This window comes from Aythya ferina (genome assembly GCF_964211825.1).
Source record: "Aythya ferina genome assembly, chromosome: 2".
NCBI lineage: Eukaryota > Metazoa > Chordata > Aves > Anseriformes > Anatidae > Aythya > Aythya ferina.
Window position 1 is genome coordinate 38,154,164 of NC_140297.1, and position 19,450 is coordinate 38,173,613.

Genomic DNA, 19,450 nt, shown 5'->3' on the forward strand with positions numbered 1-19,450 from the left:
ATTATGCATCAGGTGAAAAAGAATGCAAAAGAAAATCCATATTTGGTGCCTGAAGAACTGTGAAGCATATTTTCTGTCTGAAAAACCCATAACAGTTTAAGTACGTGGGAGGCAATTGTCCTTGTGCTTATAATTAGAGTCTGAATTTAGGGATTTCACTGCTTAATGCACACCCACCCGCCTGTTATTCTTACCATGGTTTTTATGTCACTTAATGGAGATGAATACTCTTTTCCCACCTCATATTTACATCAAGGCTATTTAATTTTTTTAGGCTGCTATAATAGGTTAAACGGCAGTCTCAACATCACTCTTCATCTCCCACTGGACAACGAATGGCATTATAAGACTGAGAATAGATGAAGGCATATTTACATTCATAATGTTCTTGACTATAACATTTATGTAAATTATGATTTTACATTTGCAAATACTATAATTCTCAGTTTCAATGAATACTTTACTACTCTTTCATCATTAACTTCCTATGTATATTACATGGAGAGAAAACACCAATGAAAAATAAAGAAACTAAGCGCTGTGATCAGAGAGCTACACATCTTCTGTAAAAGGAAAAAACGCTTTATTTCTAAATCGATCTTGCCCTCGTATAGACAGGGAGTTGGACTATACCTCACTGTTCATCTGGAGTAGAGAAAGCATGCAGAGGTTGCTTAAATTTTAACCCAAGTTTTTTCCCCATCTGTATAAATCTTAATTTTTCTATTCATTGATGAAATGCCATGGAAACACTGTTAATTACAGGACTGCATCTAGAGTTTGGGAACATGTTTACAGATGTTACACAAGAATGAAAAACTATGAAATATCAATTTTCATTAGCTAAGCTATTGCTCCACCAAATGGATGGAGTGACATTTAAAGATCCTCAGAGTGTAAAATAAACTTTTCAGTTAAAAGAAAATATTCAACTCTCAAACCTACCTTAGCACATACAAATTTATACACAGACACTGTATATTTATATGCACTTTGCCTCAATTTTTCTATCATAGTCAGCTAAATATTTCCTTCAGTCTTATAACTTATGTCTCTGACCCTAAAAACACTTCCAGAATGAAAAACTGTCAAATGAAATTGGTCCAAATATTCTAACTTGAAACTAGTAACCTTTTTGTGTTTTGATAAGAGCTCAATGTGACATTTTTAGGCTGTAAATGCAAATATATGTAATGAAACAGCTCTCAAACTACCGGAGTCTCAGATGTGTGTATCATTTCTGAAGAGGTGATTCCCTGATAACCTTAGAACCACTACACGAATGAAGAAACGTTACTCATCTTAAGGAAGCTGAATTGGGAATGTATGACTAGTTAGGTCGATTCTGTGTATGTAAATCTGCTGCTTGTGTCTGTCATTCTCCAAGTTACTCACTGTGTGATCATTAGAAGACTCAACTTGGAATGCAAGCACTAAATGCATTCAAACAGAAACTCTTTAACGTTAAAGGAACAGTGACTCCTCTGGTCACCTTACTTCTGCACCACGTAATAAAAACAGATCTAAAAGGGGTTCAAGTTTATTTTGTAGTTTGGCAAATGGAGAATGTGTTGACTCAGATGATGAGTCAAACCAAACCTCCTCTCCTATTTAGTATCTCTTCCCTTTGTGCAGCTGAACTTGCACCAGTTTATTTTCTATGTAAAGTATTAAATGTCCTATGATTCTGCTGAATGCCTGATAAAAGAAGCCAGTAAAGGTATCACTGCTACAATTATGTGAATTATGGCTTCCAAACAGGAATTCATTTGTCCTCAGCACCCTACAAACACTGTGAAAAGGGACAGCCATGCTGTGGGTTTTTAACAGTAAAACCAACAGGGAAGTTAGAGAGACCTTTCCAAACTTGCAGAGTTTGTACTGGAAACAGTCAAAACATTTTAATACCATTTTCTGCACATATGCTGCAGGGGAAATACAGAAAACTTACGCTAGCCTCAACATTAACTACAAAAAATTAAAATAGTTACAAGAAATAAGATGCTGCAAACACTTCAGTACTGCCAAATTCTTGTATGCATCTTTTACCATGATTCTTCCAAGAACCCCACACAAAGATACTTTGATGTTTTAGGCTCTTGCATTTTAAGTGTGCCCACTAATAATATATTCGAGAAGGCAGTATATCACATGAGCAGTATGAGGAAAGTTACAAAACTACCCTAGTCAAATTTTCTTTTCAAAGAATCTAGGAGTACATAGCATATCTCTGCAAAGTAAAAATAAAATAATGTCATGAACTAAGAAACCTGCTGAATATTAGAATTTTATTTTTGATATAAGACATGATAGAAGATGAACTGTTTCATATTTTTTTCTAGAATAAGAAAAAGGGTTTGTATAAGAATGTTTTTATATTTTTGCTAGGCTATTGCATACCTTTGCTAAAAGCTAAACGTTGAAGTAAAAAAAAAAAGCATGATTGTTTCCCCCAAATTGCAAATCCATGCAATTTTCATACCTATAGTTTTCATGCCCAAAAATAATCTGTAATTCATTCAACAGCTACACTTCATTGATGAAAGTAAAGAAAAAAACATTTTCACATTGAGAAAAGTCAGTTAAAGCATGACAATTCAGAAAAGTACCATCCTATTTGCTTCCCAAGACTCAGTCTAAAGGACCAACAGCAAACTAAGTACAATCTGTGCTTTCAAAAGCAATGTGTAATTAAGGTTTCCCTAACATTTACTAAGGGAAAAAATACTATTGCTTCTGGATTTTATATTCATTAAAATCATTTTACTGTCAGATGGTATGAGCATCTCCAAGCAAGAGTGTCTTGATCTAATTTTTCTTGTTACGTTTCATGGGAAGAATACACTCATCTAAAAAGATGAGCATTTTCTTCCCTTTCTCCCTTCCATACTCTCTTCCCTCCACCAAATAAGGTTAATGTGACAATGACAACGTTTTCTTCGCTCCAGCTTGGATCCCACTATAGAGTATATTTCTTCGATCTTAAAAAATAATGTAGATTAATGTCAAAAGACAAAATTTGAACATTTATAATAGAGTAGTTCATGCAGTGGGTCTACAACTTCCATAAAAAAGAAGAGAAATAATGTGAGAAAGAAATAACATTGAGAAAGACTTCAAAAGCAGATGGCAAACTTTTAACCCTCCTTTAAAAAGTTTAAGTCAGTAGAGCCACTGTTTTTGAAGAAAGTGTTTAATATGGAGTCATATTAAGAATTAAGAATTTGTCCTGGTAGCAAACTTAGTAGCACAGTATTTAATGGGGAGGAGGAAAGGGGAAAGAAAGAGCGACAAGAACAGCCATGAACAAGTCCTTTCCCCCCGAACAGATGTGGCAGCCAATTTTCTACAACTTTTTTCCTTAAAACTTTATTTGAATTACCACAACTTTGAACCCTTGGCTCTGTCCAAGGACAGCTTAGGCTTCAGAGACACAGTGCCCAAAATGAGGCAAAGAGGGCAAGCGTGCTAGGAGGCAGGGGCAAAGGAGATGCAGCAAAGATAGCTGACCTAAGAACAATGCAGAGCCTTCCTGATTTCATCAAGTGAGGACCAGTTACATAAAGCTGATAAATCCTGGCATAGTACCAAGAGAGAAGGACATCTGAAGAGCAAGTACGGGCTGGAAACACAAAGCAGTCTTACCCCTTGTTGGGACAACAGCTATCAGCTCCAGAAATAAAGCTATAGGAGCTACTATCAGTGAGGTGAATGTAACATGTACATGTTCCTCACATGCACTCTTGTGAGGAATTGCTATAACAGCCCTGGACCTGTTTTTCATTCTTTAAAGCTGCATATCCTGCAAGTTCTGACACATATGAGAAAATACAGCCCTTAGCACACAGATACCTCTCTATATATCCACTATTTGCAATACAGCCATAAATTAATCACAAGAATAGGTGCATGGACCACCATGCTGAAAGTATCTTTTTTTTTTTTTTTTTTAAGACTTAAAATGGTCTGTTTGTACAGATGTGTGATGACCTCTATGAGCTGCCTAACAGTGTAACAAATGGGTAATTTAGTTGCTCCACAAACCACGGATTACTGTAGTATTTAAGAAGAGATGCCATCTGTAACATGATTGCAAGTTGCCAGATAGTGCTTTTAAGGCTAGTATAGAAGTTGTTTATTGAACTTAAAGGAAGTAACTGACAAATTATAGAAAAAATATATGTAAGATGCCACCTATTCTAGAGCATGTTAGAAAATACTTAACATCACTTAAAGCTTTCAATTTATAACCACTTTTTAAAGTATTATTATTTCTTATTTCCATATTAATTATTACGATAGTGAAACATGCTTGACCAGGTTCACTATGATGTCAAGTGAAAAATTTTGAAACAAGAAATTGGGAAGTGTTGAGTCAACCACTGATCTTGAAGAAGGCTGGGATAATTTCAAGCAGAGTGAAATACAGGAAAATAAATAACTGGCATTTTTAAGTATTCTGTCTTAAGAGAAATTACTGGTCTTAAATATAGGTTTGACAACGTAGGAATAATAAAGAACAAAACATATGAAGTGTGTATTATCACTTTCCCACCAAAGAAAGATTTAATTTAACAAGATTTAATTCAAGATCTGAAGAATCTATAGCATACGAGTCTTGAAACAACTGCCAAGCTTACCATGAAGCACATGAATATATAATTTTAAAGCAGCTATATTAATATCTGAAATATTAGGATTCCTCAAAAACCTCAACTGCGATGTTCTTTTCTGAAGTAATATTCATCGCTTTCCTTAATGATATTCCTATTTTCTTATTTTCCTAAGAAGATCAGTAGGAAGAAAAATGACCAAGGACAGAAGTGATTCACCCTTCAGCAAAAGGGATGGGGAAAGGAAACAGGTGCATTTTGGCAGTCTATTTTAATCATGAAGACAAAGCAGGCAATTTCATTTTTCTTTCTTCCCTGCTCATTTGCACTCAGCAGCCAACAAGAAGCAGCAGATCTATTGATTACATGCATGGGTAAGTAAAATCAAGAGATAAAATGGAAGGTAGAGCAGCAGCTACTGCTTTCAGTTTGCATCTCCGCTATCAAGACTTAGCCTGGTCTACTACTGAACAAGCATAATAGCTACTTTGCAAATGAAAGATATCTGGCAGGTTACATGAAAACCACTGCTGCCTGAAGCTAAGTCTTCTTCACTGGTCTGAACGCTGTCTCCAACACACTGAGTGAGACAGGAGGGAAGCATTTCAGCACTGAATTTGGCTCACTCCAAACTCACAATGGGGTAGAAGTCAACTTTGCTGAAAGACTTACTGCCTAAAAGAAAGATTTCCCAGGCTTGTTCATGAGCATACAAATCTTGGTCTATATTAAATGTACATTGAGCTAACCAGAATACTCAAATGTTGCTATAGCAATTTTCAATAAAAATTTTAACTAGTTTTTGAAAGACACATGTTCTCTAGTAATAGGAAAAAGGCTATTTTTGTTAGTTTCTCTAAAGAAAGAAAAAAGCCATTCCCAAAATTATGCACATCAGTACAATGAGTTCATTATAATTATTTACTACTGCATTATCATGTCATTTTTGAATTTCATAAAGTTGGATGGAATGAAAACTGTTCTTGATATAACCTATAATAAGCAATATAAACACTTGAAAATGTTGAAACCATATATCCAGACTTGCATTCAGAAACAGTAAACCACCAAAAGCACGAGTCTTTACTTCTCAATTCTTTTTGACAGTTCCAAAATTCAGGCACACATCCAGAAGAACTTTCTGCCCCACGTCTGGTCAGTAAAGAAATTGAGGTTAACCTTTAATTTTTAATGTCACCTGAAGCCAGTGACTGCTTTTTCTAATGCAAGTGACAGATAAACAGAAAAACACTCCCAAGATGATACACAAAGCACCACACACCATAAGTGCATTTTTATTTTTATACCAACTCAATTTCTCAAATGGATAACCAATGTTCCTACTAATTTACATTAAGAATTGAGTGAGGCATGAAAATTGTTCTGATGCATAGACTCTATTTCTTTAATGTACTGCACAGTGTTCTGTACTGCAACACCACAAAAAACTAACTACACTTGAAAGGTACAGAAAGTGTACATACAAAACCACAAGCACATACATCTCTTATAAAATCACTTCAGATAGGGTTTTAAATTATCCAGATCAGCATGAAGAAAAATAACTAATTAAAGTCACTGATCGAAGTCAGCAAAAGCAAAAAAATGTTCTTATTGAGTTTCTCGACCTTTAATCTGTTGAACTCAAGTTTTTCTGTAGGTCAATACCAGTAAACTAAATCTACATTGTCAACATTTCAACTTCCTAATTCCTTTACACAATTCAGCAGTATCACTCTAACATTTGCAAGGCAATTCCAAACTAAATGGAGGGAATATGGCAAAATGAGGTAATATAATCTAGATATTTAAGGCAAAATTGGCAAGTCTTTAACAGCAAACACTGTATCACCACTAAATGAGACCATGTTGTTAATGTAAGAAGTTTGAATTAGACAGTGAATTGCCCCTCCAGGTCAGGACTGAGAGTATATTATGGGAGAAAGCAAAGAACGGCTCCCAGTTAAGCTATGTTTCACCAGTTCTGTGGAAAGCAGACTTCAATACAGTTATCCATCACTTTTAAAACCACATACTACAGAGTATTTTCAATTGTCTTCTAAAATTTAGTGTGGTAAATTAGGAGAAAAAAAGCACCTATGCTCATAAAATAAAAGTCAGTTTACAGAAAGGGTATTTAAAATAATTTTAGAACTACTACAGGAAGCATCACAAACACCATCTTTGTAAGTGCTAAAAGTGTAACTGACATTAATGAAAATGAGGCAAAATTAGTAGTTTTTTTTTTTTTTTTTTAAAGATAAAAAAAATTTAACTTACATATTTGGCAGATGTTCAAACCCAAACAAGACAGTTGTCCTTAAAATGATATTTTCCCCAACTTCAGCAGTCAGTAGTATTGGAATAAAGATAAAGCCCACCAATTAGCACAAACAAGGGAGCTGGAGTACCAGTCCTGGCACCACCCTTCTGAACTTGACTTTTGGATTGAGAATAAAGATGCTTGATGAAAAAATGCACCAAATATTAAATTTTTTGTTTGACTTAAATTAAGGCATTGTGTTTCTTATGGAAATACCCATGTAACAAAAAAGTCTGGTGACTGAAACTAATTTTTTTCCCTCAAAGTCGAATAAGTATTTCACACAATCATGTCGCAGAAGAGATAAAAATAACATGTAAAATAATGCCAAGTGGTTCAATTTATTTTTAATAAGATAATAAAGGTAGAGATAATAATACGTAGATTCAAAAAGCAATTGCTGAGTTTTACTATCTGGAAAACAATTCCAGGGTCTACCAACCCTACTGGATGGGGCTTTGGACAACCTGGTTTAGTGGGAGGTGTCTCTGCCCATGGCAGAGGGGATGGAATTAGAGTCCCTTCCAACCCAGCGCAGTCTGTGATTCTGTCATTATGAAGACAACTTCAGTATTCAACCTGAAATTTTATTTTATATCAACTTTCAATTTTTGGCTATCTCTTAGCATTATTTTCAATTCTTCCTTTTCTGTCTGAAATTAAAAACACGCACTTTACAAATTTCAGTAACTTGATAGTTATGTGTACTTTCAAGAAAGTAGTTAATTCATTATTAATAGGCAAAAAAAAAAAAATATCATACAGGGTTTAATAGCACACTACAGATGGTTTTAAACACAATAAGAATGTTCAAAGCTTTGGTTCTAAAAAATTTAACAAATCAAATTCCATCAACTGATTAGGGTCTTTATCTGAGATACTTAAATTCTATACACATAACAATGGGTTACTCTGATATTTTAAAATAATTTTCCTATTAAAATATAGAAAGTTAATAGTATTGAATTGGAAACAGTATCTTTCCTTTTTGAGAAGCTGGTACCTTACCTTATTTCTACAATGTTTGAACATCTGAGAAAACAACTACCCAGGCACCTTTCAAAAATAAAAAGTCCTAGGAGGCACCTATGTCATAGAAGTACCCAAATAGCTTGGTAATCTGTTGTCAACACAAATTAAACTGTGTTTAGAAATAAACCAAGAAAACTTTGCTCACTTTGAAGGAATCAAGTTAGGGATTTCTTTTTAAGAATTTAAATTAAATACACTTGTCTACACATGAGAATATTATGCAGTTCCCACTAAATAATGTTAGTTTCTTACTTAGATCCTAGTGTAACATATGAGCATAAAGATATATTTTTTATTCTACAGTATACTTTGAGTTATTAAGCCTGGCATTAAATTTTGTAACAAGATGTAATGTATCTAATTCAAGAGGGCTTAGAGTATTCCTGTATTACTTATTAATATGTTAAGTGAATGTTTGGACAATTGAATTCAACTAGGTTTTGTAACTAAAACATGTGACAAAATACAATTTTCAGATTACATAGTCCATTTGTCATAACTACTGCTCCTTCTAATTTCTATAGGTGTTAACAAATTAAGCAAAAAAAGCAGCACTGACTAAATACAGAGCAGTAGAGAACTCAGAACTTAAAAGCAACTATCAGCATATGGCTATTAGCAAAGTATCCTTGCTGTTCTACTTCCCCAGTCCCTTCTTTTTTTTTTTTTTTTTTTTGCTTTTTATACCACCTTCCTGCCTTTATACCTTAAAAGAAACTAAAGCCTACAAATAAAGAACTGTGCATATGCATACTTCCTTGCCACAGTGAGACCACAGTCTGGTACCGAAGTAATAATGAATAATAACTGAAATATTGCCTCAGATATCACAGCAAATCAGTCGCAGCTGGATCCAATCAGTGACTGGTATGCTTAGGAAGATCGATATATTGAATATATTAATCTCATAAATTCTTTCTGAAACCACTAAAACATCCCCAGCTGACAGCTTAAATAATGTTTATGTAGAAAAAGAAATACAAAATATTACTCTACATAAGTTTTGAAAACAGAGGTGGTGCCAATGTATTTCATCCCAGTGCAGCTCAATGGTTTTCACACTGCTGTAATGCTAGTTTAAAAGAAGCTACACTGCAGAACAGTCTCCATCTCTGTGCTGATGTTGAGTTTTCGATGAGTAGAATTAGAGTTTGGAGAATGAGAAAAGCATGTTTATATTTAAATATTTGGACTAGCTTAAACCAAGAGACAGATTTACAGAGAATATGAAAAAAACACTAAGTGGAAATGAAGATACTAATAAATTACTGAAATAATTTACAAAAGAGAATTATGGTACAATTTGCATAACATGACATAAAATACAGATTTATTTTTTTTGAAAACTAAGATTAAAAGTAACGTGACTCCAACAACTATTGTTGAGGCTTAGCCCCAGCAGGCAGCTTAGCACCTCACAGCCACTCACTCACTCTCCCCAGGTGGGACAGGGGAGACTTGAAAGGTGGAAGTGCAAGAACTCATGGGTTGAGATAAGGACAGCTTACAACGTAAAGCAAAAGCTGTGTGCGCAAGCAAAGTGACAAAAGAACTTCATTTGCTACTTCCCATCAACAGATGGATAGATGTTCAGGCACTTCCCGGAAAGTGGGGCTCATCACACGTAATGGTTTCTTGGGAGGACAAATGCCATCTCTCTGAACATTACCCCTCCATTCCTACTTTCCCATAAGAAAAATGGCATAGGACATCCCTTTAGTCAGACCAGGTCAGCTGTCCTGGCTGTGCCCCTTCCCAGCTTCTTGGGCACCCCCAGCCTCCTCGCTGTCCAGGCACTGTGAGAAGCAGAAAAGCTCACTTGGAAGAATCCAAACTAGCCATTTTTGGAACCTACGAGGAAACTACAGAAGGAAATAGCATGACAAAGGAGGACTGTCCGATAGTTCTTAAATATTATTTACAGAAATAGTCTTTTAAATACGAAATGAAGAGCTTTCCTCAGTTGTGTAGATGCACACATAGGTATAAGATGGAAGAAGGCAAAAGTTCAGTAACAATTCAAATCCTAGAAGATGGTTCTTAACAACCAGAGTTCCTCCAGTGTTGAAACAAGTAGCTATCAAGAAGAAAATGAAGAAAATTTTAACTTGGGCTTCTAAATCAAAGTGTTTAGGAAAGCTACAATTATAGCAAACAAAATAGTCATAGTTATGAATATTTTTGAGAGAAGTCTTTATGTTTCACATGGCCTGCTGATCTTAAAATTACATTCCTGCTTGGAAGACCAAGAACATGGAAAAAAAAACACACACAAAAAACATACTTTACCACTTGTTCTCCTAAGTCTCACTTCACCATCCTTTCAACATATATCAAACTAAAGCCACTTAGAGCACAGGGAGGAACACAGAGTGGAAACAAAGAAGATACTACATTCATTCTGTTTTACTCTGCTCTTTCTCCCCAATGCTTTCCCTCAAGAAGAAATTACATAACTGAGAATAAACGTAGCAAATGATATAAATTACCTTAATATTTCACTATTTTAATAAGTACATTTTTTTCTTTTCCCTTTGAGGTCTGATGGTGTTTCAGTTATATGCTGGTCTAAAACTGAATTTATTTCACAATGTCTTTCCATTTAATAAAGTAAACTTAAGACTGAATGCTAGTTTTGAATAGCCATGTTTTACTTTATTGAAATCAGTACATAATAATACACTTCAATTGCTAAAACCTAATATATATATATTATATATATATGACAGCATTACGCTGCACTAAAAGTATTTTAAGAAGAAAAAATTGTTTAAAAATAGAATATATGACGTATGGAATTTGGTTACTGAAGAGTCCAGGAATGTCCCACTTCTGCATTTCTTCTCAGGTATACATATGCACAAAAGGGCATTTTAAGACAGCAGAAGTGAGTAAGATACTCACTTGTATAGGTCTATTAAATCTGTGAATGCAGGAACTGCTGCATTTCACAGTCTATTATTTATATGACAGAATGAAGATCTGAAAACATGAAATATAGCCTTAAATTATTCACTTATTCTTTTCACAAAAGGAGAAACCGTCAATCTAACACTAAAAGACTTCAAGCATATTTCTAAAGGTTTCACAAAAATTGCCTTATTTATCAAAACTTTATTCCTTCCGTTTGTTCATTAAATACTGTAGCTTTGCATTAAGGTCAAGCAGTGTCAACCAATTACTGTTCCTGAAAAGTCCTACTTTCTTAATACTCAAAGAAACCATGGTATAGAGTGAATTATTTTAATAGGCAAACTGAACACTGTTTACCCAAAGTACATTTCAACCATAAAAATGTATTTTAAGGGTTTCTATCAACAATCAATTACAGTACTGTTTATTACCACAGAAGCATTGAACATGATTCTTTGTCTACTTAAATGACAGCTGTAAAAAACACACCTATTTTAGCATATTCAGCAATATTCTCTCTTAGCTCATACTAAAGAAAAGTAACAAAAATTAAGTGACCTATAAACCAAACCGAAAGGTAAAATAGAAAACATCAAATTTCAAAGAGAGAGCATCAATTGGTACAAACATTGTGGCTTCTGTCCCTGCTATCTGTAGGTGAGCAAGAGGACCCACCTTCTAGACAGACCTTGTCAAAAACAAAACAAAACAAAACAAAACAAACCCTGCTTTCACTGCTCCTAATGTTATAGCTTTATTTTAGGGTAAAATTCTCCATCTTGCAATATACAAGGAAAACAGGCAGGTGAACAACTGATGAATGATAGATTTTAAGTGGTTACACACAAATTCATTGAACATCAAGGAAAGGCCACCCACGGGCCATCATACCAAATACCGAAGTCACAGTCATTCAGGGTAAAAGCTTTTCCATAAAGTATTTGGATACAAGCATTGAGGAGAGACTTCCCATTGCCCTATTTCAATCTTTTCCCCAACCCATGTTAATGTCCTAGGATTTGGTATGCTGGAATTTTTCATACGTAATCACCTGTATTTACATTTCACATAAGCAAAAAGGAAAATCTTGGATCTCGTTTCCCTCTGGAATTGACTTGTTTAATCCCATTCCACCTGGCACATAAGATGCTATGAAAGAACACTTCATTTTCTATCGGCAACCTTTGAAATCTTGTTGTTATGAACATAATTGTGCCTTTCTGAAATTGAAGAACATTTCTACAACACATCCTCTCAACTAGAAAAAAAATAAATTACATATATATATATATCTGTCCTGTATCAGTGAGACCCACAATGATATAAAACAAACATACTGTTGGTGCAAACAAGGAGGAAAGCAAAGAGCAATATTAAAAAAATAAATAAAAGAAAAAAGTCAAGAAGAAAATTGTAAAGAAGAGGGACATAAGAGTAGGATTTGTTGTCTCCTTATTTCCAAGACGTCAGAATAGAGAAAAGAAAATCAAAACAAGTAGGGAAAAAATGTTGGGGGGTAGGGAATGGAATGGGACAGGACGGGACACACAGGGTACCTTCTCCTGTGTCTTACCTGGCAAATTCTGGTGTATCAGTGAAACCCGCAAAGATTTTAGAACCAATTATTAACCAACTAAATTTCATTCTACAATGATCTAGAAGATGTAACACAATAAATAAAAAAGTACAGATCTCTTCAAGTTTATCTGAATGACTTCACTGGAAAGGTCTTAGCAGTCGTAATGCCTCAGAGGTGACAGCAGATATGATGCAAGCTTGAGATGAGAGAGATTTCAAATGTGCCCCACATTGTCAATACCGATATAATAAAAATACAGTCTAGACATAATTGCCATCAGCTGGACACAAAAACGGTTCAAATTAGGGAGCAAAATGTTCTTTCAAAGAAGAAATTAAACAGCTCTGTCACACTGTGTTAATATTTAACATGGATCACACAGAGATCTGTTTCTATCTGATATTTTCATAACAATCCTATTGACTGGAAGGCAATGTCACGGTGAAATGTGCAGCTAATGCGATGCTGGGAAAACCAGCAGCACCTCAGAGGACAGCATCTAAGTTTCTGAATGTTTTTGAATAATGGCAGATATTAACAAGATGATTCAATAAAGACAAATCCAAAGTGCTACATTTTGAAAGGACATGAATATAACAGACATGAACACAAAACAGACTGGCAATAAAACACTACACTGGGAGTCAATGGATAGAGATGATCACAAACCAATAGACTAAATTTAGTGGTATCTCTCCAAGAGACATCTCACTCTGAAATATGTTGATAGGCGTGGGGGGAGTGAGTGTGCAGATGTGCACGTGCACGTGAAGAGGTAATTACTACTTCTTTCCATCTCTTATAGCGTTGTATTCAGTTTGGGCATCAGAACTGTTGGAAAGATGTGGGTAAATTATGACAAGTCAACTGGAGTATGACTGCTAGGAGGTCTGGTGGTACTTGACTCACAGAAGCTTTTCAAGACTAGGTTAGACAAATTTACTCAATCCTGCTGCAGAAAAGAAGATTGAACTAGCTGACAATCTGATCTTCCAGGCAATAATATATTTCTCCAATAACATTCTACCTGCCACAGTCAACCATTTTCAAAGACGGAAAAAAAGGAAGGCTGCCTCTGTCTGTCTTCAACAGCCTAGGTTCTCTCTTACATACCTCCAATCTTCAGACTCCCAGACTCAAAACCACCACATCAACTTGCTTTACTACTGGACTGGTGGAGAGGAGCAATTCTGCATAGATGGTTTTTAAATTTCCTCAGCATGAGCCAATACTAAACTGAGGATGACCATAGATAACTTTTCCTATTTTATTATTCTTTGGCTAAAATTACCTAGAACCTCATGTAAGAAAAAACATATCATGCATCATTTTTATTTTCATGTTACATATTGTGTCCGTAAAAGGAGCATGAACAGCTTTGTATATGAAAACCTAATGCACAAACAGTGTGATCAAAGACGCAGTAATCTGAATTTCACATGAACGCAAAGTGGTTATAGAAGGCTTCCTTTCCCTATGCTGTCTCCTTCAGCCATTTTATGGATAGATGTCAACAATTCTTTACATCATGTGCTGTAAAGACTTTTGAAAATTATTTCCAAAATGAAAGCGGCATTCTATTCAACAGTTCTGAGAAGTAGAAAATAATTCTCAGTTTTATGAGAAATGTCATTTCAGTATAGTCAATTAGAAGAAATGGATCTTCTGTACTGACGAAACCATCCTTGTGAGGATAAAGAGAATAAGCTCTGCTTTTCTAGATTCATAAGCTCTACTGGATAACCCTAGCCAGCAGTGGGAGATATGGAGGTGGGTTGTAAGATAAAGAACAGGCTAGAGGCAAGAAAAGCTGTTATAATTATAGCTGGGAACACAGAATTTGTTAAAGGAAGTCTACTGTATAATTACATTTGAAAATTTAGCAAGATGCCCAGAGGCTGGCTTGCAGCTGTCAGGAACTGGTAACACTAGAGTTCTGCTCAAGAGGCAACCACTACTGCAGCTAAGCACACCTCCCTCTAGTTGAGCTGGCTTTGATAAAGCAAAGCAATAACTTCAGCTAAAATTAGTAAGATTACACAACACATGAGATTATACCTATTCTCAGTAAAAAGTATTCAGAATCTGTGCATTATTTTAAAGGAAACTAAATGTGTATCTGCAGTTTTCTGTACTGTGTTTATTTATTTATTTATTTTTGGTGAGTGGCAATGGTATTATATTTTGTGAATTATGTATTTTATTTAATAACAGTTAAAATTCAAGTGTATTTTAAGATATTAATTCATAATCAAATTAACCTCATCTACAGGTTAATAACACCTTGCATACAAAATCACAGTTCTCACTTTAGTTTGCCTGACCCAATCAAATGAAAATGAATGGGTGGAATGCAGACAGAATGCAAGATAAAGAAAAAATCTGCATATCTGTTTTCTTCTTTGGAGTTAGAGCTGAAGTAATACTGAACTAAGAAACAAATGGCAAACTACAAACACTTGCCCAAAGTATTAATCTGCAGACAAGGTTCTGCAGATTCTGCAGTTCTAAGAAAGTATGAGATATGATTAAGACACTTTGGGGAAAAAAAAAAAAAAAAAAAAAAAGATGGGACTAAACAAATATATAAATTGCTCATGTTATGTGAAATTAATGTTTCTATTTAAAAAGGCAATTCAGATATTGTGGCAATTCAGATATTAGCAAACTAAGTGCTGAACATACTTCAGTAAGACTTTTTAAGATACTGTACTGATGTTGAAAATTAACACCAAGCATAAATATTACCGGTACTTAAAACACATCTGGATAAAGAATTGATCAATAATTGTAATACTTTCATATATTTGTTCATATTTGTAATGCTATCAGAATTTAGTGTTGTATCTTCACATTATCAGTACTACAAAATATAAATCTCTAGAGAAAGCAGAGACAACTAAAACAACAAAAGAACTTTGACAGCCGTTTCTTGTATTCAAACTTGTATTTTTAAGAGTAATTTAAGGAGATATGCCTACATTATGGACTGCAGAGAGTGAAAACTGAGGGTTATTTAACCTTTAACTAAACCAGCAACTGCTTCCATTTTGAAAATGCGAAGGCTGAAGTTCTTAAATCCCCAAGTAACATCAAAGTGCTGAACTCTTAAATATAGGTGGTATATCAACCATTCCCTATTTGCTCCATCAGCCTCAAAATATTCTTACATTTCATTCCTCATTAGTATAACTAGTTTAAATAAATAGTTCTCTGCTGTACAGAAAGGTAGAAAAGTATCATAGGCTTTGCTCACTTAAAAAATGTTCTAAACTTCAGACAGAATAAAAGTTTTTGTTCTGTGCATCATTTCCAAATCTGGCCCTCACTCAATGTAACAGGACTGTTTATTTCTAATTATAACAATTAATTTGAGGAAGGAGGAGGAAAAAAAAACCCTAAGAAGTCAGTTATTTTAGATAAATTTCCATCCTCTTTACAATTCATTACATGAAGATGGAAGTAACAATGGATGATCATTTCAACAGAAGAGGCATTTATTCAACATGCAAAGTTCCAGTTTTGGTTCAAACTTCTACAGATAATTAATCTTTATAATTTATTCCTTTGCTTTTATTTTTAATGGAAAATACAGTCACTTGTAAAACTCAAGTATTTGAGAGACATACCAATGAAAGTGTATTTTTAAAAGAGAAAAATTGAAATTAAATTTGAAAGAAACTTCAGGAGCACAATACTGATTTCAGACAATGACTTTGGTTTTATTCACATATGAATTTTTCAGGACTAAGTTGAAATACTATGAGGCTTGGTCAATTATAGTTGCGCAGAGACTGCAAATGTAAAAGAAAAATATCAGGCGTTATATCGATTTCCTCTTCTTCAAGCATAACAGTTTCCTGTGTTGACTTGTTATGTTCATCTGTATTATATTATACAATGAAGCCTTAAGGACTGCAATGATCCCTTCAGGAATGTATAGAGAACTACTCAGTCTTTCACCTAATATATTACTGTAGAAGATCAAGAGCATTTCCATGAAATAGTTAATTTTATGTATCAACAATTCCACAGTAATGTGAAAAAAGAAAGCAAGAAACATTAAATTGCTGATTATTGCATGTTCTTGCCATTGCTCTGGACAAAGAAAAGCCTTTAAACTTAATATTGATTTTTAAAGAAAAAGGATGTCTTAAATGGAATTTTTCTGTAGATTCTAATATGTAAGTACACAAATCTATAAATCTAAGAAAGAACAAAGAAGAAATAAAAGTCAGAATGACATTCCTTGCTGATACATAGCGCAAAAAATGAACACTGTTCATGTTTGTACAAAAAAAAAAGCAGTCTTTCCCAATATATGAACCTCTTAAGCAAAAAGCTTTGTATGGAAATAAAATCTTCAATGCAATTGACAAGTGTTAGTTTCCCAACTGAAAAAAAAAATAAAAATAAAAATAAAAATAAAAGAAATGTGACTGTGGTTCCAAGTAGATCTACTTCCTTTTTAAAATACTTCTGCAATTTGATGTTTCTGTCATAAAAAGTGCTGTGTACATTCAATGTGGGTTTAGAACACAAAGAATAACAATACCACACCTCTGAATGACGAGTGCTGAAGATCAGTCCCACTAAAGCTCCAAAATTGTGAAAAGACAGTTCGCTGATCTTTCTACTGCCTCTCTGTCAAAATTTGTTTTGACCTTGCACGTGTATGTTATAATGCACATGTCACTGTTATAATCTAAAAGATGGAACTACTTTAAAAAAATATTTTCCATTTAATTTTTCAGGTATGGAGTTACAACTCTTGTTACTCTTATCACTCTAAGTTACATATAACATTGTAATTCATGTTTTCAGCCCTAGTTACTAGCATTTCTCTACATATTTATCCACTGAAACTAGCCATTTTCAAAAAAGCTGCAAAGTACAACACAACTAAATATTTTAAATCAGTATCTGCTATAGTTTTAAGTTATTTGACCATTTTTGAGAGATTCAAATTAACCATCCTTATGAAGACATTTTTTTACCATTATGGCACTTACATTGGGAAGAACATACTCTTCTGTCTCTAAAATTGCTTTTAAATATTTTCAATAATCTAATTCTATTCTTTTCCTCAAAACATAGGGGATGTCAAAGAGCATATAACAATTCCTAAATTAAGGAAAGAAAAACAAGAATGCACATTATAAAAAAAAAGTAGTAATAGGCAGAGACAACTTCACTAGTCTGTGACATATGACATCTGGTAGACTATTATCATAATAAATGGGAAAAGTAGGTGAGAGTCTGTCAACAGCAAGGTATGAAGAAATGCATCTTCATCAGGATGACAAACATATCTGCCTTTAACAAACAGGTCAAACTGAAATTCAAGTATTTGAGTTAAATATCTTCATTGTATTTCACCATTTTTTTTCCTGATATTAACAACTTCACTGAAACAAACACCTTCATTTATCACAGATATGAATTTATGCAATTTAATTTTTTTTTTAGTGAGGATAAATTAAACTTGCTAATAATCAGTGGGTGAAAACTGACTAGGAACAGCCTATTACTTTCTCACACTTTTACAAATCACTTTAGCTATGCAAAAGTAACTTAGATTGTCAAACAACAGTCTAAAAATGCTGTGCATCAATTTGAAACTCCTATTGGTATATTCATGCTGGTATTACACGGGTTGAAATAGCTTCAGCTCTGCAGTTGAATGCTATTGCATTTAAACCATCCATTTTCTGGGGATCATACAATGCATGCATGAACTACAAAAAAAAAAAAATCTCATATAAGAGAAAGGAGGGGTAAAGAGTGAATTTCTTAAGGTAGGTCATGTTTACACAACTCATGTTTCATATTGTTCATTTTGTTCCATGCTTTGTTTTTCAATTTTATGTCATCAGATGAGTCCAAATCAAGGGAACCATCATAAAATTATTACTCTATGAAGACCAGAAGTTGTAATTGTGTGCTTTAAAAAGGTTAGAATATTTTTTTCTGTGAATAAAGCTAGAGCTGATTTATATTAATTCCTTCAAAAACTAGACCTGCAAAATAGCATTTACCAGATTATAACAGCTTTCTGCACATACAAAAGCAACAAAAGTTTGAGAGTCACTGAGTTACAACGCAATGATGGCTTTTGTAGGAATCGGAAGAATTCAGGAAAGTAAATGGAAGAGGCATGGTTTTTTTGTTTGTTTGTTTGTTTGTTTTTTAAACTTACCTTTGACATAAAAAGTTACTTGGAAAAGCCAATTCTCCATAGGTTACGAAAAAAATTTTTTAAACAGTTTTCACCATCTTAAGATAAAGGTGAAAACTCAAGTATCATTGTATTCCTGGATACCTGTTTGCTTGATGCCTTGTTAGTTTTTGGGTCCTTTCAACATAGTGCTGGTGAAGAGTGAGTCTGTACGATGGTATTTACTTTTAAACTGGTTTCAAGAAATGAGTGAGTTATTTGGTCACATATTTACAGACTATGGTAAAAAAACTGATAGCGTTAAGATAACAGAGAAAATGGTCTGGCAATAGTCTCTCTCACATACTCTAACTTCGTAACTATTACCTCTTGTCAACACATAAATGAGGCTACTTGAAGTGTAAGGTAAGAAAGCATAGAAATATTGCAATTTCAACATACTCAGAAATGCATGATGCAGTTTAATGATGGTCTAAGCTGATTGAACAGGAGACTGGCCCAAACACAATTAACCCATTTTGCTCATTATTGCATTCCCTCAGAAGATAAACTTCTGCTGGGAATCAACTTCTGTGCAACTCTCTCTCTTCTCCCATTCACCAAAAAAAGAGCATGAAGGAAGGTAGGTAAAATGTTCAAAAAAAGCTATGTAAGGAAAGTGGGGATTTCCCCTTACATGGGTTCAATGGCTAACATTTTGTCTGGTTGCAATTCTGTTCTCATATCAAAGATGCTGATTTTTGGTGCAGTAAGTCAACCAAAGATGGTTGATTTTTTAATCAGCCATCAGAAGCATCTAGCATGTAAGATAA

At 34.1% G+C, this 19,450-nt stretch overlaps 1 protein-coding gene across 5 annotated transcripts in view; it reads right to left on the reverse strand.

Moving 5' to 3' along the window:
* The window catches only part of TBC1D5 (TBC1 domain family member 5), a 318,666-nt gene that overhangs the window by 245,335 nt on the left and 53,881 nt on the right, over nt 1–19,450 (reverse strand). The gene's annotated exons all lie outside the window — the stretch shown is intronic.